This window comes from Corvus hawaiiensis, chromosome 3 (assembly GCF_020740725.1).
Source record: "Corvus hawaiiensis isolate bCorHaw1 chromosome 3, bCorHaw1.pri.cur, whole genome shotgun sequence".
NCBI lineage: Eukaryota > Metazoa > Chordata > Aves > Passeriformes > Corvidae > Corvus > Corvus hawaiiensis.
Window position 1 is genome coordinate 35940231 of NC_063215.1, and position 27598 is coordinate 35967828.

General features: G+C 38.5%; 1 protein-coding gene across 2 annotated transcripts in view; it reads right to left on the reverse strand.

The window, feature by feature from the left end:
• Window positions 1-27598, reverse strand: part of ME1 (malic enzyme 1) — a 166662-nt gene that overhangs the window by 128373 nt on the left and 10691 nt on the right. The window contains exon 1 of one of the 2 annotated variants that reach the window (XM_048296223.1): window positions 25296-25358. The exons of the other annotated variant lie outside the window; for it this stretch is intronic. The gene's annotated coding sequence lies outside the window, so the exon portion shown is untranslated. Of the gene's footprint in view, window positions 1-25295; window positions 25359-27598 lie in introns of those variants that run through there. 2 annotated transcript variants of the gene reach the window in all.

Below are 27598 nucleotides of genomic sequence, written 5' to 3' on the forward strand. Positions count from 1 at the left end.
ACACACACTTCAGAATCAGTTCCAAGTGACTGGACTTCAGGGAGCTGAAGTTTTAGTGGATCTTCTAATGCTGGCAGTAAAGTGGCAATCCAGTTATTCTCTGCAATTCTCCTTTCCCCTGTTTCCATTAGTCAAATGGAATGACAAAAATTTCTGAATGTCTGTGTTTGGCTTTACATTAGGAATAAAATATGGACTTTAATTACTATAATAGGGTTTCCCCTCTTACTGGAAAATGTATTTTATTTTAAAACAAACACATGTGTTACATCTTGCCAAATGCCTTTTTTAAAAAGTACTTCATCTTGGAATAGCATATTTTCAATGTATTACTACAGTTTCTATAGTAAGTGTTAATTTCTTTGGTTCATCACTGCAAAAACACAGCACCCACCTACACCCCCTAGGCTATATATGGTTAGAAAATCCTTTACTTGAATATTCCTCTTTGGCACAGATATAATGGATTTTTCAAAGTTCTAAGGTGAAATGTTAATTCTTTTCTTCCCCCCTCAGATCCCATATTTGCTCAGAAGAAAAGAATTACCATTAAAATATATCACCTGATAATTTAATAAGACAAGGCCATTTTATGAAATAAGTGTATGCTATTCCATCTGCTTATAATAGGGAAGAATTCAGCTATGTAGGATTTATGGTTTACGTCTAGATTTCTTGCACTAGCCTCAGATTTTCTTTTCTACATCAAAATTCTTATTTTTTCCTGTTTGAAGTGTTGTTTCCCAGTCATCCAGCAGAGAGGGCTCTAGGTCCAGCTTGGTTTACACACTCCTTTCCCTTCCTGAGAGGCGTATTTTGCACACACCTGGATGGGACAGACTTCCATCATCTAGCATCCCAGCTATTATAAACGATGTGGATATTTTTATTCTGCAGCTTGTATTACAAATAAACTTTTAAAGAACAATAATATGACAATCTAAAAGCAGCATAAGGGCAAGAGACCACAACCATAAATATTAACCTCTGCCTAATTAGTTTTGGTTTATTCACTGCTTTATGCATCATATACATCATAGAGATGAAAAATATAGTTATTGTCAACCCTCCCAGTTAAGAGTGTGCAATTCCTCAAGAGTTGTGTTTCATATGTTTCTGTATATGCTCTGGTTTGCTTTTGACAAAACCAAGTTGTCCTCCAGGCATCTCATTACCTTCCTTTCTCACAGACCTTTTGGTCAAAATCTTGAGTTATTTTTTTTATTGCTCCTTAAGCAGACACACCCTTTCAGCTTCTCAGTTGTACACAGAAAGTTCTCTGAGTTTTCAAGAAATTTAACTCATTGCAAATACATTTAATTCTGAATTTGTCTCTCCATTTGTAATGTTGTGAAGCTTTGTAATTGTAGCAGTGAGTTCTATTACTGCACATCATTCAGTATTCTTTCACTATTTAACGTCTATCAGTCAACTCTGCTCTCAACTACCTGTCCTCTGCTCATCATCTCTGACCCCCCAAGGCCCCTTGCCCCTTATCTACAATATTGTTCTAGTGACACATACATCAATATCCTTTTTCAGTTGCAGTATTGAAAAACCAAAAAACAAAATAAACAGAACAGCATCATCTTGTATCAGACAGCTTTTTGCACTGGCTTTCAACTGAATTTTCAAGCAGTGCTTGAAAAGACAGAGAGCACATTCAAAATACTTCAAGAGGTGTCTCAGCCTCTGTTCACAGTCAACAGAGACAAGTTTTCTCTCTTAATACAAATTAGATTGCACTGACATAGTTTTCCTTCAGATAAAATATCTGAAGCTCATATAATTGCTAGGTTTATATAAACTTCTCTAGAAAAAGAGAGTGTACTAAAGCAGTATGTGCATCCTGTTCATGCACTAATGAGATTCAGCTTCACTAATGGGTAGCCAGTATTTATTGCAGGGATCCTTCTCCAATTTCTCCCAAGACCTAGCCATTTTTTGTTCTAGTAGATCAAAACTTTCATTTTTAAAAACTTCAACTCATTTAGAAGAATAGGTCATTTCCTCTTGCTGGCCTCACTGCAGGTGTACCACAGAAGTATCAGCCTAACAGCATGTAGAAGGAGGCTGGCTTAGAAGAGGAAACCATGTCCACATCCAAGGTTCTCTACCTCAGTGACTCTTTCATCAGCCTCTGGAAGGAGAAAATCAAGGCTTGTAAGACTTCAGGGATTCAGCAGACAACCACCAACAGCACTACTCAAGCTCAAGTACTTGCATATATATTTGACCCTACTGGATCCTTGAAGGGGGAAGGAAGAAATGAGGAGGAAGGTGAAAAGGTGCAGCAAGGATGTTTATTTAAAAGTATTTTCTATTCTGTGAAAAAGAAGTCTCTGGATTGCTGGTCTAAGATATTGCTAGGGGAAAATTACAGTCTCTAGAGTATTTTGGGGACAGACAAGTAGGTTCATCACTGTCTCAGAGTCCATCAAAAAGTAAGAAACTCTCTGTTAAAAAACTCATTCTCTGTATCTAAATCATAAAAGTGCAGTGAACAAATTTCAACGATATAGTGAAAAAAGCACACAACTCTGAGTGACTCAGATATGCTCAACATTTGCTGCCATGGCTGGAAAGAGGAGAGCTCGCACCTCGCCACTCCTTGCAGGATCCCACCGCACCAGTTGGTATCCCTGAGCAGAGGCCAGGGAGCACTCTGTCAGGCAAAGATCCGAGCAAAACCCACAGCTGCCTGCCATACTTGTCTGTTCAAGATCTGAATCAATTTTTTGAACAAATGGACTTACAGAACACCACAATTCCAATCTTAAAAATTCCATTCTTAAAAACAAACAAATAAAGGACACGCAAACAAGACGAATGCTCTTGGCTGAAAGACCAAAAACATTCTCCGATTACTAGAGAAGAGTTTTTTCCCCAATATGTCCCAAATGAAAAATAAGTGGCATCACTACTAGTTGCCAGTCATACATCATCCCACGCTGCTCACACCACTTCATGCACAAGACTGTCTCCAGGAGAAATTCAACTGCAGAATTAGATGCAGTCCTTAGGAAAACATGATCTTTGGTACACATGACTGTTTGCAGGCAATTCTTTCACTGGTCAAGCTTTGGCCTTCAGCAATTTTGGCTTCTCATACTACACGAGTACTGTTAGGGAGGAATCCAAGTCAAAATTAATGTCTTTTAAGGACTACTTTGGCTGAGGAAGCAAAAAAATGTATGTATAGTCCTGCTTGCTATGTACGAGCTACATGACAACAGTTTCAGGCACCTAATGTGATAAACCCCTTCAGAATCTGAATATTAAAAAAAACCAAACCAAAAAAATACCAAAAAAAACCCCCACCAACCAAAAACACAACTTTGCAAAATTTTACATGTTCAAAGAAATTTTTATAAAATCTCTATAAAAATATAGAACATATGGGTTTTCAAGCATTTTAAGCTACATTTAAGAGTTTAATGATCTGCAAATCCCTTTGAGCTATTTTATATAATTTGTGTTTTTTAAAAAAGTCACCTTACGAACAGGCAAAAAGAAAGTTTTACAAGCATTTCCTCTCCATTTTTCATTTTTATTATCCAAACATGACTTCAGAGAAACCAGATAAATACTTCTAATACTCCATATCCAACACTCATTTCAAGGCACAATACACCAGGAAATACTTAGAATAACTAATCTGAGCACACACTCCATAATGAACTCATTCTGCTGAAAACAAATGTGGTTCATGGCAAGAAATTGGTGTTGGAGCAGTACATATGGCTAAAGATGTTACTGCTGTTTTCTCTACCCATACTTGTCATGACTGCCAAAAAAATATTACAAGCAGAGGCAGCTAACGCAGCTATTTGGGCAAACATCTCTTCTGCAACCAGTGCTTTAGGCCACACCAGTCACAGTAAATATCCCAGTAGGTAAGGAGAGGGACTAATTCTTTTTTAATGGTGCAAATTTACACACAGTTTTCTGTTAAGGTGGCTTCTTTTGGACCTGAAGAAAAAAATATTTCTGAAAAATGTCAATTTGCATTAACTTAGAGATTCATGTTTCTTCTTAGGAATCATTTGCTGTAAAGACTATACACAAACGAAGGGTTTGCATAGCTGAATCCAGTTGCAATTAAAAAAACAAAATCAGGATTATTAAAATTTTGGAGAAAAAAGAAATCCTTTCAAATGGTATTTATGAAGGCTAGGGAGAAAGATGACAAATAAAAATTGGTAAGAAGAAGAAATATGCCCAATAGCAGAAAGTTATCACAGTTCAAAGATGAATAGCATAGAGTTAAGAAATGAAAACTGAATATGAAAATACAAATTTTCTGTTGCAACACTCTGGCAACACATACAGACAACACCTTTGCTTTCAGAAGCAAAGAACATTGGTAACCATTTATATTGCACACATTATTTAAAGTATTATTAGACTGCAACTAGAAAAGTCACTGTGTGATGGAACTGCTATCTTTCAAATAAGTTATTTTTCCCCAAACCTATGCTCAGATTGTCTATTGGACATTTCATGAGGCACATTGGATTATGCATCTTGGATTAAGGTTTAAAAATCAGTATACTAACTAATGATTAACAGTCCATTAGGTTCTCTGGCAGAGGAACTGTTTTTTTCTTGCCTTTCTACAGTACCTAACACAGATACAGGTCTCAGCCTAGAGCTGAGATCCCTGTATTAGCAATGAATCCTGCTAACTAAGTGCCTTCACTGGAGTTTGAAAAGCCAGGCACAGACAGGTATCTACCCTGGTTAAGACAAGAAAGAAGAAAGATAGAGAAGGAGGACTGGTGAAGTGTAAACAGCAGAACCCAGTTTAGATACAGCACTCATGCTCCTTTTGATAAGCCCTCATGCACAGGCATCCATCAGGACTTCTGAGTCTGCGAGGCATGCTGAGGGTAAATTTTAAAAAATATACAATAGTTGATGGGCACAGCTCTGAACATACAAGAAAAGAAGAAACTGTCCTAGTTTCAGCTATAAAATGCCAAAAGGCATAGGTCTTCTTCTATGCACTTTTCTTTAAACACAGCTTTTTAACAAGCACTTTAAGTTGAAAAACTATACTGTGACATTTGGCATTTATATTTCAAAGCTGTTTTTCTAGAGTTGTGGTAGATCTGTTGCAGTGTGTTGAACACACAATTTTTTTTTTCCAGGAGCACCAAGTGACCTGAAGCATACTCATAGCCCAATTCTAAGTCCATAGGATTTTCAAAAGTAAACTTAAAAAGTCAAGTCAACAGGAGAAACTGAAACAAAAGTCAAAACCAGTTTCCAACAAATAAAGTCCAGATAAATACAGTAGCTAATACACACACCCATGGACTTATGACTCAAAACAAATGCAGATGGCCAGAAGGAGATCAGACTTCTCTTGGCAAATTCATCATGGGAATGTGTGGGCAGCTTGGCAGCCGTGCCGTGAGCTGATACAGTGATTGCACACAAGCATGATTCAGACCAGCATTTTAGAAATGCCACATCACAGCATTCTTATTTTAACAATCCTTTAAGCTAATGTAAACAATTACCTGAAGGTAAGCAAGCAAACCTATTTTAAGAAACTATTTCTAGATACATATACAGAGTAAAATCTTTTTGCATTGCATAATCTTCCCTCACCCTAATTTTGAGAAGACTGTACTACACAAACAGCAGACAGTAACAAATAGACAGTAAAAGAAGTTGCCAAGAAAATAATGGATAAAAATATTTTGTACGCTGTGCTTTAATGAAGGATGATGGGTTGGGTCTAGTTAAGATTCTAAATTCAGTAATTCATATGCAGTATAGGCACCTATCCATCCATGATAATTATAGGATAAAGCTCACTCAAGAATAGGTACCTTGCAGTCACTAATCCAAATTGCTCCAGTTACTATATTGACTACAGACCAAATTCAGATTTGCACACGTAAGCACTTACTGACACCTGGGAGGCTTGAAGGTATTGGAACAATCAACACTGCTCATTATGGCAACAGTATCAACTATGAATCCACTGCATAGCAGGCTTTCACAGCACCAGATGACAGCCAGGCACCTCTGTATCTCAAGGGGCACTAATTGCCTATATGTGGCTGCTACACCAAGCCTCAACTATCCTTTTGACTCTTCAATCCACACGTCCCATTGAAAAACCATATTACTCTGAATTATTCATATTGTTACCGGGATATTTAATGCCAAAGCAACCAGAAAAATGGCTAGAGCTGCATTTGTACGCTTCAAATCAGAGCTGGCTCTCTCAAAAGCTGGCTGTCTTCCTACTGCTGCTCCCACCTGGGAGCTACAATGAACATAGGCATGAGCAAACTGAGAACTGGACCAATGGACGTAGTTATCTGCTACTAAGAGCAACCACCCTGGTTCTGTTTGTAAGAGCAGCTAAATTAATAACAGGCTTATTAACAAGCATTGGGTGTGATCTGTGCCTCCCCTGACTCCATCCCCCAGCAGAGGTATTCCACCAGTGGAGAGGGACCTGTCTTTGCTCTCTTGGTTGCCCTGAGCAGACAAGACCAAACAGCAGCCTAAAACACAGTTTAAACTATAGAGTCAGAGAAGCTGAACAAATATTCATATGTTGGGGTTTGGGGGTTTGGGGTGGGGTTTTTTTGGTTTTTTGTTTGTTTTTTTTGTTTGGTGGGTTTTTTTTTTTTTTTTGGTCCCTGGATATTTCTGAGCCATTTTTATTCTTTTATAACTCCTTTGGGATGTACTGACCCTCAAAGATTACTACTTGGGAAAGTCTGGTTATGGGAACCAGAGACAAGAGCAGCCTACCACATCACTTACAAACTTGTTGAGCATGTTCTTATGACAGATTTTAATTTTCATAGCTTACCTATGATATAGATTAAAAACCTGGTTGTAGACCAGTCCAGAGCTCTAGCCCCCTGGGTGAATCATGGTAACAAAAGTAATCTTGTTAATTACCACCTTTGTCAATACTCGATGTCATCTAAAGATGCATCAACGTGCAGTTTTATTTTTAGGTATTACATTTATATAATAATTGTATATTAAATTATAATTTGGATAATGATGGGGTTTTTTTAAAAATAAAGATGTCACTAAGTTTTACTAGACCGTATTCTAGTAAAATATTAAAATATTCTACATAAAATATTAACTTCCTTGTACAGTAGATGCTATGAGTCAGTACCCTATATCTCGAATATGTAACTCTAATCAAAGGATGCCTGCAATGCTATGACTGGAATAACTGACATGGAACCCCTATTTATGAAGGGAATTTAGATGAACATAGTATCATTTGACATAGAATATATTGCTAACCAGAATTATTCCAAACAAAATGCAAAATAATAGCTCTCTAACTGCAATAATTTTACAGATAAAGTACAGTCACCAGGCATGCAGTCTCCAATATACAATATTTACATTTGCAAAATCAGGTGTTATTTGAGAATCAGGCATGATCTCCATGTAACTAGGAGAGGAATTTCAGTAACTGCCAAAAATTCCATCTGTCTGAAATAAGTACTTAACCAAATACAGGTTAGTAAGCCCTGAAATCCTGAGGGGAGTTGATAACCCTGATATGCTTAGCAGATTTTATTATTGCCTTTCAGAGGCTAAACAGATTACCATATTCTGGGCTTCTGATAGGACTAAGCAACTAATTTCTTTTCACTGGCATGATAAACAATTAACAAAAATAAATACGTTAAATACTGTAACACAGAGTTGTGTAGAGCATAGCAGAGCCCAATCTCAATGCTGTGGTCTTTGCTTCTACTACTACATTGATATACTTTCTTCCTACTGAGTCCAGGTGGTGACAGAGGCACTGGCCAGCCTAGCGAACGACAAAGGCTTGACCTGAGAGCCGATGGCACTGTCGTGTTGAGTGACACCAGGCACACAGATTATCACGTTACTCATGGGTAGTGTGCTGTTTCACTGTGCCTAAAGTGACATGTCTACTCAAAATTAGTCCTCTGGGCACCCTCCACAGACTGAGGAGAAAGTCGGACTGGGACCCTAGGTGGTACGCTTTTTCCTTTATAGGATTATAATGAACTATTTCAGACAAAACAAATGAGATGAATACTTTCCATTGTCACAGGTAATCCTATAGTTATGGTAGTTCTACTACCACAGCCTGGTAGTATGATCTGTAAGCCTTTCTGCCATATACACATATTGCATATATTGCATACCTATCGAGTTTCCCATTCTACAGATGGAAACTTACTTTCCCTTTAATCATCTCAGTCTAAGGGGTAGTATACATGAAAAAAGCCTACCCAAACCTTTTATTTAGGGAGCTTGTTACACCCAGTCTTGGTATTTTTTCTCAGAACTAGGCAATACTCTAAAACCAAGTGTAAAGCAACATGCAAAATTTACACCCTGAATTCACCTGATATATAAGCACAGCCTTAATCACTATCCAGTAGGAAGATAGTCATTCAATTTTTGCTGTAACAATAAGCATCCTACTTGCAACATTCTCTTGCAAATGAAAGTATTTTTCTTCTTGCTGAGAAGTCACTGAAAATTCATGTTATCATGAACAAAGTGACAAAAAAAAATTCCCAACTTAAGACTTTGAGTAAGCTCATTATTATTTTTTCCATTTTGAATTCTTAAAACACTCAGAGCAGTCATCAGTAGCCACAGTCATTACTAGAACCCCAGACTGAGACTATTACAGCATTTGAAATAGCAGCTAAGGCATAGGAGAGTGCACATTGTCATACAGCATACATCTTCCTGAAAATTGCAATCTTAACTGAACCTTGCTACAATTTTGTTTGGTTCTGTCCCTTCAGATTAAGGCAGGAGGAAAATACAGTGAAGGACCAGACGGACTGGGAAGGCAAACTCTTTAAAACTCAACAGGGAAAATAAGACCCAATCAGTCTAAAACTTTAGTGTGAGCTTTGATTTTGTAACCTAAAACTGTTACTTAACCAGTTACATAGAGACAGCAAAGTCATGCAAAGCCTTCCAGAGTATGCAAAAAGTTAGCTGATTGAAGGAAAATATCTACTAATGGCAGAACAATTTCATTTAAAACTGCTGTACCTCCTGCATTCATACAGCTCTGCTTTGCCAAGATACAAGCTGCATATCAATAGTATCTGCTTGCATAGAAAAGATTAGACTGAAATAAATCACGGAAAAAGCTTGATAAAATGGGGTATATCAGTTTTCTTTTTATTTGACTGCTCTCCAAAAGACCTTGACTCATCAAAGCAAACAGTAGACTAAAGAAAAGTGAGTATTATGGAAATAAAATCTGAATGGTAGTTAAGGAAAACAGCCAATATAGAACCATCTGAATTTGCTATCAGACACACAAGAGCTCTACCTGAAAGAAAATTCACAAAGGTGAAAAAATGACAAGAATCCCCTCCCAGTAGACCTGATTAATTTCAAGTTGCTACTGTTTTCAAAGCAAACCAAGGATTTAGTTGCCCTTTTATCTAACTGTGCCATACATAGAAATTCGAGTCTAAAACAACATGAAAAGTAAAGTAAAATAGAAAAAAATCCACAAAAATAGCCCCAAACCATTATGTTAAAAAACCAGTTTTCTAGGTTGATGTTGAAAAATGTAACTTGACAGTAAACATTAAACACAAGCCTATTTGAATCTGTAGGAAATATTGCTCCTCTATTCTAACTTTTCACATTTCCTAGAATCTAATTATGCAGACCCATTATAAGCTTTTTCTAGCTACATAACAGATTAACTGCTACTTTTCCTAAAGGAAACTATGGTGCCAGACCCTTCACTTGTACAAAATGAGAGTATCTTGTTTAAACCTTATTAATCTGGAGTAGGCATTAATCACTGTCCTTGGTTTAAACTTGTTCTGGACACACAGAGTTAGCAGACCTATAAACACAACATCTACACAACACAGGATGGAGCAACCAGGAATATAGATGAGGAAGAAGTTTTGAGATAAACTGGCAAAACACAGTATTTCCTGACTAATAGCTAAAGCATTTCACAAAAAAAAAAAAAAAACAAAAATAACAAAAAAAAACAAAGAAGCATTTATGCAATGAAGACAAAAAAAAAAAAAAGATTATGACAGATCTAAGGGAATACTTCTAATAGTGCTTCTTAAATCTTACATGGGGTCCTTAAGCTTAAGATACCAATTCACAACATATTTTAGGCAACAATGAGAGATTCACTCAGATTAAGAAAGATCATCAATTTTTACCAATTTTATAACTAGTTAACTACAAAGTAAGTTTGTCCCTTTCTTGAAACCTTTCAACAATCCAGAATAATGTCAACATGCCAACCAGACCAGTAATACCAATATTAAGCCCCTTTCATGCAAAATTGAGCAAAAGATACAGTTACAAAACCAACTCAGAAAGACACTTGTATTCTATTTGTTTATTAACCTGCACATTACAAGTCAGCACTCTAAACTTATTTTATTAGTTCCTAAAGTTCAAATAGCATATTCTCATTACAGAAAATGGAAATATGCAAAAAGTCCACAGATAATAAGGGGTATAGTAAGAAAAAATCTTCTCCAGCAAAGTCCTAACTGAAATCCATCACCCAGTGGATCCACAGATCTTGAGCAAGCATCACTTCCAGCCCTGACCACCCAAGGGGAAGTTTCCTATGCAGCACATTAACTTTCTATGCATCGTTACACAAATAGAGCAGGGAGTACTGGTTGTTTCACATGGAAAGCACAGACATTTCTTTGCTGCTTTAATTAAATTAATTTTAGTGTTCAGCAGGTACCTGGTGGTTAAAAGACCAGCTGATGAAGAAAACCATAGTACAAAATACTAGCTCATCTAGTGCAGGCAATGTAGCCATAGCTATCACTAGGATTTTGTTTTATTAGTTTTACTATTTCTACACATATTTGAGAGTATATCTGATTTCCAGGCTTGAGTAAGTAGATCCTCTTCAAATGCGTTTGTTGCACACTATTACAGGAATTCCCACATGAGAATGTCAAGATCTGCACTGTCTTCGAGGGCAAAAAATAGGGAGATAAGAAAAGAAAAGAAACAGTAACAAGAAAACTCAGCACAGGCAGATTTTGACACCAAGACAAAATTTTCCTTTTCTAAGTGCCATGCTTTTTCTCTAAAAGCTGAAAGTATCACAATAAAATGGCTGAAAAGCTCATACAACAAAATACACATACTTTCTGAACTCAAACAGGAAAACAAATTGAACCAACAGTGTTTCAAAGAGCACAAAAATCTGCTCTTTACCTTTAGTTAACCAAACTGCCTTTGGGGGATTTTAGACAGCTTATTGTAGGAACTTTAAATGGAAAAGTAGACCAACTTCATCATGGTTGTTGTACCTTGACTACTTATACTGTAATAACACTGCCAGATGCTATTCAGACCATTTCACATGAAGGCATAGGAGCCTTCAGATATTCACAGTCACTCCTGATGACTATGTACTGAGATCTTAATGGCAAGCTTCACAACAAAACAAAATCTTTTATTTCACCACTGGTCTTGACTGTTTTGGCAAAGGTAATACTACTTGCTGTGTGAAGTGGGAGTGGCAATCTTCCAAACCAGCATGACTGGTTTCAAGAGGGATGAGTTTGACTCTCCTTCCCCAAAAGTGTTGGTCTCAAAAGTAGTTTCTGCTGCTGTACAGAAGTCTCTCAACATAGCAAAGCAATCCTTGAAAGTAACAGATTCCTTTCACCAGTACTGGCACTCAAAATAAGACCATATGTCTAAGCTATAATATGCAAGATTTTCCAAAGACAGCTTATTTTTCTAGTAGGAAATGTAATTTACATGGACTGAACTTTAGGATTCGTTTACAAGATTCATGAGAAAAGCTGCCTTCCTTATAGTATAGAAAAACCACTTCTCACTGCTCACAGGGAGTAAGCTTTAATACTGCAAAGTCACTAGCCTTACTGGGGACACCAACCCAATTTAGTTATGTCAATCTGCCTCTCACAGTGGCCAAGAGAAATAGCTGACTTTTCTAGAAAGACAGTAAAAACAGGAAAGGCACAATAAGGAGTTGCCTGGAGCTGCTGAAAGAGCACAACAGTAAGCAGAGAAAGAATGCCAAACTGATGTGGCTGAAAGCAATGAAAATGGAAAAGTTAAGCAGAAGGCCCAAGCAGATGGGAATGAAGAGCCAGCAAAGCAAGTGAAACAGTAACAGGATTTATTTTCAATGAGTAACTGAAAGAGAACTCAAAGGCAGGAGTCATGGACAAAATAGAGCAAGTCCAACCTGTGTAAGGAACACTAAGATCAGAGAACACACACGAATGCAAATGTGAAGGCTGAAGAAATGAAGCTCAGATGAATACCAGAAAGAAAAAACAGGTGCTGCAAGTAATTGTGCCAGAAGAGCTTTGGACTGCTGCAATCTGCTTCACACACACTGCACACACAAAGAACCTTACTTTACTGTCTGTTCCTAATTATGCCTGGATAGAAAGCTTAAATCAAGCTGCAAAAGGCAACATTCCTTTTCCCAGGCAGGGGTGGGCAGCATTATCCCACTGGAAGCTCACAAGGATGAATCCAGAACCCCAGCCAGCTTTCAGCAGGAATTACAAATCGCACAATTTAGAGGGGACTATGAGGGTCCTTCTAACAAAGCAGGTACCCAAAACACATCATCCATGGGGAAAGCATCTCCCAGTTTGGCAAGTTTCTAAAGTTGGAATCTTTAAATTACTGTGTTGAGCCAGAACTATTTACTAGTCTTCTGTAAAATGAATGCTTTTGTTTAAAGGCTTAAACTAGTCTATTATTATTAGTACTACAGAAAACATTAAAAATCCCTCTACTAGATACTCTTAATTTCTTCCACATGTGGGAGAATGAACTGAGAGGCATTGAGAGATTTCTAACCTTTTACATTCTAAAGCAGAGACACAGATTGTGAAAGGTACATATGCAACTCCAATAAACACAGATAATTAGAAAATTCTGAATTTATGTGTACAAAATCCACATTTGTCCTGCTACACATACAGACATATTCTTGACAAACTAGGTAACTTCCTCCATAGACTACACAGTTTGTCAAAGAAACATCTTCTAGCACAAACAACAGAAGGAAAACACAATTTTAAAGTAAGAGTAATTTAGTCCCAAAGGTTTTGTTTGGGTTGTTACCTATGATACTATGGTATCTATGGTTTGTCATTTCTCAAGTGTCAGTAATAGCCAAGTTTAAGATCTGTTAGCTAAAAGTAGGTCAGGAGAACCTCTTGGCTGGGATCATGTAGCTCTGCAGATCAGTAGATCTTGTACTAACAACTGTGTCAAGTTTGAATGCCTTCTTTGCTATCAGTTACACTGTTAAAGAAATCTGCCTGTTCAAAACCTCCTTCCAAGAGGAATTTTACATAACAGGAAATTTAGAGTCCTTCAGAAACAAAACATTTTTGCTTGTTTATTTGTTTTAGATGAAACCTTGAGTGAAAATGCACAGCATTGGCAGAAGTCCGCGATAAAACCCCAGAGACTACAGCATACCTTCTAACCTATTAAAGCAAAACTTATCTAGATCATTATGTATGTTTTCACTCACTTCAGACAAATGCCCAACAGTATTACAAAAATCACCGTTGCTTATTCTGTTTAAGAAACAACATTTACTTCTTTCTGCTCTTAGCTTTCCACAAGCTTCCCAAGGACTTGTACTGATGTTAGATGTATGGTCTGAATTTAGGGGTGGGTTATTTAATAACAAAATGGTAACATCCATAAATAAAACTTCAGGCAGCTTGAATAAAACAGAATCCAAGTAAAAGAAAACACATTATTATAAAAGTCCCCTTCTTCCTCCATCATCACTCCACAAATCGAACCATATGTTGGGCTCTGAAAGGGCCAACCAGAAACTGAGAATATCTGCTCAGGTTAGCACTATTTGATAGATAATTACCACTGGAGCGGGAGCAGGCCTAGACTGCTTTCTATTGTTTGATTTTTTTTTTTTTTTTTTTTTTTTTTACTTTTTTTTTTCTTTCTAAAGAGAAGAAACCACTAAAATACATCCCGAGCTTTCTTCAAAATTAGACACAAAAAAGTCTTCATGCCAACATTAGACAGTTTTAAGGGGCCACAATTCAGATTGCCCTGTATAGGCTTGTTCTTAGGGGCTGTCACTACTACATATCAACTGAAAAAACCCCAAACTTGTTTCCCCCTTTGACAAGGGCACTCAAAAAATGTTTTAGGTACAACTTTGCAGTTGTAATGAACTCCCACATCACTAAATATTTTCCTGGCAGCTAGAGACCCCATTAAAGCAATTATAAACTTTACTTCAAAAGTGTTTGATTTAGAAAAAAAATTTGCCCTTAAGTTGATAAAATGTCCATGAGACATGTAAAACCATGCATGACAACACTTTACACCAGTCCTTCTGTAACATTTGTAAAAACAGACAGAAATCCCCTGTTGGGTTGGAAGACAGACAGAACACCTGAAAACAAATAATGGTATTTCTCAGGTTAATTGCCTGTAGTAGCACCTAACCCTGCACATATATGCCACTTTGGCTGTATCAAAGTGAAAAGAGAAATGCTGGTTTAAAGCAGATAATTTACAGTTCCATGTAACTCATAAAACCTTTAAGTGCACACGTAAGCATCTGAACCATCCTTACTCCTTTAAATTAGTTTTCATTGCTCCCTAGAAGTCAGCTGTCACCACTATGAATCAATTTGAACAAAGTCTCTTTAAAAAATATGGGAAAACAGCTAACAACTGGACATAATTTTAAGAGAACAAATGTTTATAATGTAGTTATCCATGAAGTCCAAACCATTATTATGTGCATATAGTTCATGACAACCACAAATAAAAGAGAATCATGCAGCTTGGAAAGGCCTTAAGGAGGTCTACTGGTCCAGCCCCACTCAGAGCAGGTCCAGCTGAGCCAGGGTGCTCAGGATCATCTCTAGGAGAGTACTGAGTCTCTCCAAGGATGGAGATTCCACTTCTCTCTAAGAAGCCCCCCACTGCAATTGACTGTCCTCAATTTTTTCTTTTATTTTTCCTCAGAACTATTTCATATTTCCCACACTCAAACTTGTCTTCCTGGCCTCTGACCCTTTCACCGTGTCACCAAGTCACCCAGGTCTTTTCCTACAGGGTTGCCTTCTTTCCACTTGTTTCCCAGCCTGTTCTCTTGCACAGGATTATTCCATCCTAATTGCTGGGCTGCTCATCTGCCTTTATCTACATTCATGGCATTCCTGTCAGCCCATTTTTCCATCGTTTCTAGGTCACTCCAAAAAGCAGCCTGCCTTCTAACATGTGCAGTCCTCAGGCTTGCAGACAGTGCAGTCTGTCTCATTACACAGCTTATTCATACAGATGCTAAATTGTTCAGCCCATTATGCTTTAACCACAGTACTTCATTATCTGAAATAATAATTTTGTTCTACTTCCCAGTGGAACAGAAATCATAAGTAGAGCATAAAAGTAATGGTCTGAACTGAGCAGCTCCCGACATTGCTCCTAAGTCTCCTCTCACACAAGTAAAATTCCAAGCCATGTGTAATTTCTGCGATACCCACATGAACTTTAACTTTCTCTTTGAAGGCTGTTCTCATATTGTTGAGATATGGTTTCTTTCCTTATCTTCCCTGGGCGTGGTTGGCCTTCCTTCAACCTCTACTCCCCTGTGGTCCTTGATAGGATTTTCTGGATCATGGGGTTTGTTTGGGTTTGGATTTGTATTTTGTCTCTAAATTCAGGGTTTTAGAAATTGAAAGGATAAGTGTGCATTAATTCTATAAAAATGAAAAAAAAAAGTTGCAGAAATATTTCTTTAAAGATAATTGTAAGTATTTATTTTCACATTCTTATTTTAGAAAATGAGTAAGAGGTTCTAAGAAACCTCTTCTAACTTCATCTTTTTCTGGACAGAATATAGCAGCTAATTTGTTTCTCTGTTCAACGGGTGAATACACTGCAACAAAAGAAAGCATAATAAATATCTGATAATTACTAGCAGATTTACTATGTTTATTTGAATCAAACTTTTCAATTTTGAGGCAAATTTTTGTAGTAGCATCTACTGGTCTTCCATGGGAAACTTTTAGTTGGGATTATGAAAAGTGGGAAGATTAATCTAACTTCATTTTCTCTAATTAACAACATCATGTTATCAATAGTTTAATTTAAATTACTAATGGCTGAAAGATAGACATCTCATGTTCTTTGTACTGTCATAACTATAATTAATACTGCTTCTAAGTTAGATCATAGAAATATTTAAAGCCCCAACATGAATTTTTTGTTTCAGCATCGTTCTTAGATAATTAGGGACAGACAATTTTTTTTCTTAGTATTTATATTGTGTTTACTCACATTATTTGACAAATTAGAAAAAAACCCTAAAGTCTGACTTTGTAAAAAAATGACATTGCTGGAGGGATTTTTATGTCAATTCTGAGCCTTGAACAGTTTTAAGTAAAAAAAGGAAACCAAAAAAAAAGCCAGAGAAGGCTGTAGAAATATTAAAGTACACTGACTCTGAGAGGATTAGCAAACCTACCAACATTGTCTTGTTAAATAGCTGCAATTTTCACAGTTCAACAACAATTCCCTACAGTATCTGTGAATTGACTAATATATCTTAAGGTAGAATTACAGAAGGGATCGTTTTCATCTGCATACAGAAAAGTACTTCAGAATACTATTTTTTTAAACACTACAGATGGTAAGAAGTGTCAGCAAGGGAGGAGGGAGATGGAGAGAGAGAGAGACAGATCCTTCTCTCACGTTGTTTTAGCTCAAACTCTGCAGATATCAAGACCTGGCAGACCTCTACGTCTGCTCCAGGACCAGCCCACATAAAGCCAGCACAGTCTGGATTGCACGGAGGATATCACAAACTCCAGCCAAGCAGTTACATGAGCAACAGCCCTGCTGGATGTGCCAACAGAAGAATGCTTTTGGAAGATCAGTTCCTGTTGTCTAAGACAGCAGCAAAGCTACGCTGACGAAACACTTCCTCCTGCAGGCACACATCCCACCTCCATGAGAGGGCTCTACCAACACAGCTGCATCGGCAGAGCCCCTGTTCAGCCCTCCACAAAATCACCTCCCATCCCTCCCCAAGAAAGCCTTCAAGAGCTCTTCACATCATTGCCATAAAAATTAAAAAGTATGGTTAAATAATTTTGGTCTGTATCTTGTTTCTACTCAACAGCCTGTGCAAACCACTCTTTAAACACATACACACACAAACTGCTTCAATCTGGTCATGCATTTGCAACCAAATGAAATGGAAACTAATATATAACCCTGGTTAATGCAGTACCATGTCTGAAATTACGACTGTTGTTACTCTCTTTGCTAAGGGAGAGCAGATAGCAATGTCACACGTCATTTTTTTAAGCAGGGAAGGGGAAATGGAACATCAGTCAGGACACTTTCCCAGTAGAACACACTTATACAACCTGAAGTGCTGCAGCCCCTTGAATGAGGTGATTCTTGCATGCACTTCATCAGCTTTCTCTTCTAGAAATACAAGAAAAAACCTAACTATTCTGACAATTAAAAAAACATTCTGGAAACCTTTCAGGCTGGGACACTTAGAAATGCTGAAGTACATTATTTGTATTCTGCCTTTTTTTTCCCAAACCCCTATCCAGACCTGCTCTATATCCTACAAATGAATGTTTTACATTTTGTCAAGGATTAGTGTCTAACCATCAGAAAGATTTACAGAACCCTGCAAAAAAAATTTTCCAGGTGATCGTTCTAATACAGGACTTTCTAATTCTGGGTTTTTTCCTAGGTATACACACATCAGTGAACCAAAAAAAATCAGAGGATACGTCACCAGTATTAATGAATATAAATACTGTTGTCTGTTCTTTCCCGCACTTCCCATACTATGAGAATTCTTGGAAAAGCCAGCCTGCAGATGGTCTTACAAGCTGTCAGAGCATGGTTTACCTAAAAAGCTGATTCTTTGTTCTGTTCTTCATTTCCACATTTTGGTAAAACAAGCTCTAAGATTCCTTTATTAATTGGTTTTATGGGGTTCGTACCTCGAATGAATATAAAGAAAAATGTATAAATGGAGTGCCTACAAATTTTTTTTCAAAACCAGCAGAGTTTGGGAATTTAAATGCTGTATGTTCCTGCCAGCATGAGGAGCTGCAGACAGACTAGGATCCTGACAGCAGGTCAGCAATGGGTGAATAAGGCTGGTAGACTCTTCCCCATTTGAACCCTAGATCAGATGCAACTGTTTGCATCTGAATTGGCACTAAGCAATAGCAAGACAGACTTCATAACATGATACTACCAGCTTAACAGCATAAAGGCAATCAGCTATTTAATTCTTTTTAATATCTCTTATAAAATCGTCCTTTATCAAAACATTAGGCAGAAGATAGGAATAGCCATCCAGAAGTGATAAGAGGTACAGGAATTTCAGCACTCGGTTTGATTACTGTATGTTACTACATGCATATGAGACTAGTAGCTATGGACATTGGACCCCACCTAATTTTTAGAATGCCAGGTAAAGTAAGCACAGCAGAAATATTTTCATCACCCTGACTCAGAGACCCTGTCATATTCATACAGAGCAAGCACTGGTCCCAAATGAGGAGGTTTTCTCTAAGCTACTTCCATGTATAAGTGGAAAAAAGCAAAAGCACGTTGTTCATTGGCAGGTCCACATGTCAATTTTTTCACTCTTTCACTACTACACTCTATGAAATAACGTAGTTCTCTCAACTACAACAAACTATCTGTAGGTAGCAAGCCAGTAGAATTTCAAGTTGCATTTGCTAGTTTTAACAACTCACTCACCTGGGGCAGATGACAGCTTGGAAGAGAAATGACAGGACACTCCCAGGAAAGTTCTGCCCACATTTTGGTACATGTCTAATCTCACTGATCTTATTATAGGTGAAATTCTCTCACTTCCTTGTAATGAGAAGGATGGTTGCTCAAGCAGAAACAAATCACAGTATATCAGCACTAACTATGAGCCACAGCAACATCATAAATTGCGTCTGATAAAAGCGAAATTTGTATAAAGACTATTGTCTTCTCTTGCATGGATGTAAACCACAGCATACATCTGTGTTCATTTAAAAAATACAACGAAACATTTTTACTGCACTAAAACATGTTGGGGCCCATAAAATTGCCTAAACCCCAACAACTAAAGGTTTTTAATCCCTTATTTAATAATACGTATTAGGTACATGCATATTAGGTATTTTGCTTGAACAGGAGGAAGCCTTTTGAATCAAATTTCCTGGCTGTCACCACTCACTGTATTTCTCTCATGTTGTGGAACAGTCTTGGAGCACTCAAAGGGAATTCTTTTTGGATAAAAAGCAATTAAAAAATAGGTTCCAGGAGCTCATCTAGTATGTCTGAGCTGTAAGCAGACATTCAGTTCATGGGATCAGACTACAGTTAGCTCAAAAGTACAAAAAAAAACCCCAAGCAACCAAACACAAAACCACCACAAATATTCTGCTCCCTAACAAAGAAAACAAAACAAAACAAACAAACAAAAAATAGAATTTTTTTTTAATAACTCCAAGCCTCAAATTCTCATTAAACAATCCATAACATTGTATACTGTGGGTGTCTGATCTACAGATCTATGCCATTTGCTATTGAAAATACAGGCTATAAACCGTAGCATTTTCTACTTGCATACCGTTAGCAAATAGATACATGTGAGCACATAACTTTAATTAAGATGCAAGAGATTGGTATGGAAACTATTCTAGTATGACCACAGGCTACAGCAAGTGTTCTGTTTTTCTCTCCAACAGAATAAAGAAAAATGTCACATTCTTTTTTTACGTACTTGTTAGATTTCTACTGACACGTTAACATAAGCAAGAATAATATGATTAAATTACTCTGAGTTGTGCAGTCATAAGAATTGCACATGACTCAGAACAACTGCAAATTGAAAAAAACAGCCTGTAACTCCAAGAGAAACTACAGCAGCAGATTTTGGATTTCTCCCTTAAGAGGTTCCTGATCAGTGGAGATTCTGATTCATAAAGGCTTTTTTTGTGCTATTTCTACTCTATTATCATTGATTAGGTCAAGTGCAGCCCCAATATGTCTCCCTTACTGCTAGCCAAACTTTATGGTTTACTCGTATCTCTTGTAACTCCATAGTTAGAAAACCTCTAGCAGACAAGTTTCTTCTCTAGTCACCAAGAGCCTGTAGAGCTCCAGCTCATTTGAGGGTCTAAGACCACAACAAGGAAGGTGGTCAGTTAGCCAGTCAATGCCATGGAGGTTGCTTTACACCTTTGAAGTAGACAGCACATTCAGCAACCATTCAGTGCAGCGGGACAAGCTTTTTAAAGAACCCAAAGGTAAAAGCATACAGGCATCCCCCTTTCCTCTAGCCTATAGGTCCACTGGGCTCCTTTTGATCTGGTTTCACCACATTCACACATGTTGTAGTATTTTGAAGCTGTCCCTGCTTTGAGAAAAAAGCTCGACTAGATAAGCTCCAGGGGTCCCTTTCAACTATTCTTGTGACTCTGAGTCTCAGCCTCTAGGCTACTGTTATGGCATCCAGAAAACACTGAGAATCCAAGCAGACCTCAAAGCTGTAAAACAACTTTAAGAAAGGTACTTGGCATGGGAACAGCTGAGAGCTGAAAATAGACAGGAAAAACAGAGAATGAAAGATCCCAAAAATCGGAGACAGAATTCTAGCAAGATCGATTGCCCCCTTTTCCAAGTGAGTGAAATCAGTTATGACAGCAAGACAGACCATCCTTTCTACATGCTTTGAACTCTCAGCTACAGCAGCCTATTTGTAGGTTGCTAGCCAGGGGAGTTTCAAGCAGCCATAGCCAGCTTTCGTACTACTTTATTTAGTAACAGAGGTAGTAGCTACTTTAACAATTCACTCAAGTGGAGCAGAAGACAGCTTGACAGAGTTGGTATGGAGGCTTTTCAAACCTTTCCTTTATGTCTCCTCTGCAGCACACTTGGACTGTGGCTTGCAGTTTAATTTCCAGGCACCAAAGCCTAAACGAACTGTGGAGAGTAAAAACAACTGGGGTATGGAAAATGAAAGAAATAAAATCATCAAAGCTTACTTGCTCTGTAGACCAAGCCAGAAGGTTCTCAATCTGTGAAATTAAGTTATTTAGTGATGATGGGATTGTCCACTTAGTAGTTATTAGAAGAATTCCTTGAAATTACTACAATTTTCCTTCAGAAACAGCCCCAGATGGCCTCCTCTCAGGCCAGAAAGAGCAGGATGGGATGAGAAATAGAGGATTCTCATAGACCTTCCCCCCACAACAGTTACTTCCACAAACAGAATGAACATTTAACTGAGTAAGTTAGAGCTGCCTTAGTTACTCTGTATTTCTTTTACAGAAGTGATGATTACAAAATCACATACCAAAAAAAAAAATTTAAAAAAAAATCGCTCTTTCAAAATTCCACAAATAGCAGCAGGGGAACCAGAAACACAATAACTTCTCTTTTCTTACAGTATTCCAAAACTTGTACAATATTGCTAAGAGACTCCTATTCAACAAAATGTACAAGTTTGACATAGAGGTCATGCACATAGGCTATGTGTGTGCAAACATCTCTTCCTCCTCCCGCTGTTTTTATAAGAATATAAATGCTTAGTCAAGTAACTAAAATCTCTGACTGCAGCAGGTAGCAATAATAGGAATCAGGTATCAGGCTGAAAAACTGTTCCTGTTCCTTGAGTACATACAAGGTAAGTCTCTAGATGACAGTTCCCTGTTCTTATGATAGTCATTAATCTCCTTCATTTCTGCTAGAGGAATGACATGACAGGACACAAACAATCCAGGAGATTACTGGAAAGTGTCAGAGATGATACAGGGGATTCTGGGTGAGCTAGTCAGAGGTGATGCAGAACTGGATTGGCTTTTCACAAATTAGGAAGACCTGACTGGGAATACAATAATCAATGCCAGCCTTAGGTGGAATGGCCATGGACTAGTACAGTTCAAGATCCTAAGTGAACAGAAGGCGGCAAGCAGGACATTACAGACTGGACTTAAGGCAAGGGTAAACCACCCCTGATCAACCTGATTGCCTTCTACGGTAAAATGACTGCACTTAGGGACAAGAGAAGATAGAATTTGTCATTTATCTCACTTTAAGCAAAGCTTTGACAACTGGATCCCAAAAAATCCATGCACCCAAGTTGGGATATTACAGTGCATGCAGATGGGTGGACAACCAGATGGGTAAAAAGCTGCTGCTGGATGATGGGGCTCACAAGGAATCAGTTAATGGGTCTACTGCACCTCCCAGTAAAAATGCTGCAGGAGTCTGTAATGGGACCTGTCCTGTTAAACATCTTTATCAATGACCTGGAGAGGCAGTGGAGTGCAAACTCACCAGGTTTGCAGGTGACACCAAACAGGGGCAACTGTGGATATACCCAAGAGCAGGGCTGCCACCCAAAGGGACTTAGCCTGGAGGAATGGCTTGACAGGAACATTACGATATTCGACAAGGACAAATGCAAAATGCTGCAACCCAGAAAGTAAACAGTGCAGGCTGCAGTGATTCAGCCTGGTGACAGACTGACTGGCTGGGGAGGAGCAGGTCTGTCAAAAAGGACGTGGTGGATGGCAAACTGAGCAGGAGTCACTGGTGTGCACAGGCAAAGATAACCAGTGGTATCCTGGGCTGTATCAGCAGCAGTACAGTATGCCACGGGCTGAGGGAAATTACCATCCTGCTTTACTTGGCACTTATTAGGCTGCAGAGCCCAACTTTGAGTCCCTAACACTGGAAAGACATCGATAAACTGGAGCAAGTTCAGTAAGGGGCCAACTAGATGATTTGGGCTGAAGCACATCCCCAGTTAGGGAACTAGGCTTTTTTAGCCTGGAAAAGAGAATGTTTTGGGAGGAACCTAAGAGCAGCCTTCCAGCACCTATGCTGAGGCTATGTAGAAGACAGAGCCAGGATCTCTACAGCAAGGACAAGAGACAACAAGCATGAGATAAAAGAGAGGCTCAGACTAAATATAATGTAAAAAGACATTCCTCCTGAGTACAAATACACACATAGGTTGCCCAGAGAAGCTGTACAGTTTCCATCTTAGAGATTTTCATGACCTGACAGGATACAGCCCTGAGCAACCTGTCCTCTCTCTATATCTGACTCTGCTTTGAGTAGGAGATTGGACTCCTGAGATCCCTTTTGACAGGAATTACACCACGGTTTTATAATAACATTTCACTCACATTCCCTGCGATATTACAAGCTTCTTTCACTAAGCAGCATTCAGACAAAAATCTTCACAGAAAAAAACGATCATTTCAAGAAGCATCGCAGTTTCTAGTGACAGAAAACAACTAATTCATGTTGAGGAATGCCAGGCACTTTAATTTTTAATTGGTATACATTATTATGGTTGCTGATGTACTCTTTGAGTCAGGGGAGGGAAAAAAGTGAGCACACATTGGTTTCATACATCTGTGTAAGCCAGATGAATCTGGGCCAAAGCACTGGAAAGCCTCATTTGAGATAGGCCAATTGCAGTGCAATAAACATACACCAAAAAAGAAATTTTCCCCAAAATTAAACTAACATGCTATGACAAAAATTACTATACAGATAAAATATCAGAGCACTGACTAAATTGGGTAAGTTAAATCATGGAAAAGGTTTATAAAAATACTCTCTTTGCAAGGTCCTTAGCATAGAAAACTTTAAGAGGGGGAGTTAATTTTGTTTAGAAGGTATTCTTTTAAAACCAAGACATGTTGTTGTGATTACTTCAAATACTGCAGTCCCATATGCCACATCTGACAAAACCACTCAATGGTTAACTTGCATTTTCCTTTAACTACTCAGTTCAAGGCAGAGTAGAACAGCAGCATACACGATCTAGAGAGGCTGAGGCTCTCTTCATGCTATGACTCAAAAGAAGTTTCCAGCCAGAACAGGTTCTGCTCCAACAAACATTTATTTTGTGTTGGAAACAGAAATCCATTTGCCTATAACAACATATAATGTGGAGTGAAGAAAGGACAGGACAGGTAGGAAAAATTCCTGTTCATACCACCTTTAACCCAAGCTGCATTTCTGACAATGCTAGCATGACACTCACAGCACCAAAATGGGATTAATGAGGTTTTTATTATTATTATTAATTAGATTTGCTGAGGATAACAGATTCAGGGAATGCAGAGCAGACTCACCATCACAGATCCAGCTTTGGATCTCTACAGCTGTATGTCTAATACTGCCCTATTGCTCTGTTCTCCACATGGCAGCTTCGCCTATGTAAAGTAATGAAGTGTAAGTAACAGGTCAGTACAAAATAATGGGGCTTTTATGCATGTGCCACATTTCCTCATGGTAGCTGAAAGATTATTTCTTTGTATTTAAGTAAATAGATGCATGTAAGTATTTTCAGGGACAAAAAAAATGCTTACCATGTATACTTCGAGAGTTGCACTGCTGGCAAGTTGGAGCACAGCCAGACAAGCATTACCTTTCTGTAGCCACTTATATAATTATTTGCAGGATTAGGTTCACAGATATTAATTCGTCATGTAGGCTTTCTGGTCACTGCTGAAACCCACAACAGAAAAAAAGGAATCTACTTTGAATTAAGAAATTATTACAAAATATGAGAGGATTAAGATATCATTCTATATTTTGATGTGAAAATAGATTTATTTTGCTAACTGTTAAACCTTCATTGAGTTATCTTTCAAAAAAAATCTTATTTTCCTGGGTATTTACACTACAGAAGTGTAATTTCCAAGAATATCATAAGAATTCATACCTAAAGAAAATGTATGCAGCTCCTTCTATTTGGAAGGCATATATATGTTTTAGCACATTTTAGGAAAGAATAAAAAAATTTTTAAAAAGTATCTTTGACAGTAATAGTCAGCTCCATCATACAAGGTGGTTTTATTCAGCCTGTATACACAATTTCTGTGCAGGGCAATTTCTCTAGGGAATCAACATCGAAATTCCTAAGTTTGGGAAACTAGTGGGCATCAAATTTGTATCACCTCTGCCTGTTCAATAGCTAGAAAAATCTTCAGACAGCTAAATATACCCATAGAAAGTCAGCCTTCATTCACATCGTGACATGCATTTAAGTCCTGGAGACATGAATTCTAGCTTCCTAAAGAAGTGAAGTTTCACTGAGTTAAAAACTACTGAAAAGTGCCTAGCTGGAGGTTAAAATACCATTTCTTGCAGGAAGTACTGACCTGAGTTTCCCCAGGCATTCAGGTAATAAATACTGAACACTATCTTACCTCTTCTCTCTCACTCAGCAGGAATGGAGGCAACCCTCCGAATGCTGCCCAGGACCAGGAGGCTTAGAGGAGGCAGCCAAGGGTCAGCTACCGCTTCATCTAATTGGAACTAATCTGCATGTGGCACAGCATGGCCTGAAGCCAGGAGCAGGTTTAGCTACACAGATGGATGAGTTCTTCCTGCCTATTCAGATCTTCATTCCCCCCCTCCCCAGCATTCAGCACAGGCCATGATCTGCAGTCCTGTCTAATGATTTTCATGGATCTAGGAAACTGTATGTGCAGGAGACTGCATACCCATTAATATCCTCACTACTTTTAATTGCAATACAGCAGAAGGTAAAAGGACATGGTTAAAATATGTCAGGACTATATAGACACAACATCGGTCTACTTAGATGCGACTTTTAAAGAACTATCAGCTTGCTGACTGATTACTGCAAAAATTAGATGATTCCCCCCACAAGGAAAGAAATTGTAAATAGAAACTAGATTACAGCAGTATAAAGACAATGATGTAAACATTATCTACAAAGACTAATTATACAAGACCAAGTACTTCATACTACTTTTCATCCTGAACATTTCTCAAATGCTGTTTGCCTATTCAGATGAGAAAACTAAATGACTAAGATTTAATATTCTTAGTGCATGACCTAGTTTCCAGTCCAGTGCCCAATCTACTACAGTATTTTGTCTCTCTTGATGAAGCAGAGCTCACTAATTAAGAGGGGAAAATGTGGGTACTCATACGCATTACACAGTTCTGAAGTAAGACAAAGAAAGCTTTTAAAGATTTGTCAAGTGTACCTCAAAGCAAACCAGAAAGGGTGTCTGTCAGCCACACACCCTGTTTAAATTGCTGCTGGTACATTACGACAACTATATATGATGCTTTTTTATATTCATGTATTCTTCTTACCTTTGTTTTACCCACTACTCCTTACTGCAGCATAGTTAGAGGAATTGGTAATTACAGAACCAGAAGAAAGTTACTTCTTGCCATAAACTACACAAAAGTAAGAAGTTTAGGAAATAATGTTAGTTTGAAGGATGAGTGTCTTTATCCTTGTAGCAGGTTGGGTTTGTAACCGGGCAGAAACACCAGTTCAGTGTAGTGGTTTGGTCCAAGATACTCATTACTGTTTACCTTCTGTGAGATAAGAATTAGGAGAAACGCAAAGCAGGCACCAATCTTGAAAGAATATAAAGAAGTTTATTAACAGACCTAAAAGGAGGAAAAAAAAAAAATCATACCACAGCTTCAGAACTCTTCTCCTTCCCCCACCTTTCTCCCTTCTCCAAGTGACAATGTAAAAAGACAACTCTTCAGATGTTTAGTCTGTTTACCACTTCCATAATAACCTTGTTCAGTCCGTTTAGGAAGAGGAGTCTCTCTTGCCCATGCTATGAACACATTATCACAACAAGACAGCCACCCACTTCCAAATATTGTTCAGTCCATTTAGGAAGAGGAGTCTCTGCTCGCATGTGAGTCCCTTCCCCCAACTTGCAGCTTTTCCCACAACTGCTTTTGAGGGTCCACTCTTGAAGTTTTTGGGGTACAATTTTAAGGCTGAGCCGTTCAGTAACAACAGTTCTTTTCACCCATCTCTGGGAGCATTTCATCTCTAAGAACAGAGGCCCTTCTCCTTCCCTGGGAGCAAAGGGTCTTCCTCATCTTCATCTTTAGGACTATGTCTGGGAGCATCTCTAGGAACTGAGGTTTTCTCTTTTCCCATTTGGAGCAAAAGTCCTCATTGCTTCCATCTCTCTCTGTTCAAACTTCTCATGAAATTACAGCTGTGTCAGCATCTGCCTATCTCAGCACAGGTGCTTTTGCTCACAAGTTGAACACTCCACCCCCCATATCTTCATGAAATTACAACGGGTACTCTGATATATCATAGCTTTACAACAGAATTTCAGCTTTAAGCATCTCCTCTTCTCCCTCAGGTTTTCAGCTCTTCACAGCAATAAAAGGGTTAATCTCACCTCGGCCTTGCAGCTGGAATTTCGCTTATCACTGTTGGTCACATGATCTCTGCCGGACAGCGGTGCAGCTTCAGCTGAATCTTGGCCACACTGGAGAGGGGGAGCCGGCCGTCTGCCCACAGCAGGGCTGGGGGGGAGTTCCGTGGGTGGAACAGGGCCCATCGGCTCCAGGATGGCCGTGGCCCGGACCGGCCTGGGCCGAGCAGGGGCTGGGCCGGGCCCGCTGGCCCCCGCACGGGGCCCGCAGCCACCTGTCCCAGCACCAGAAACGAGACAGAGAGACTCTGCCTCGGAGTTTCCTATTCTTA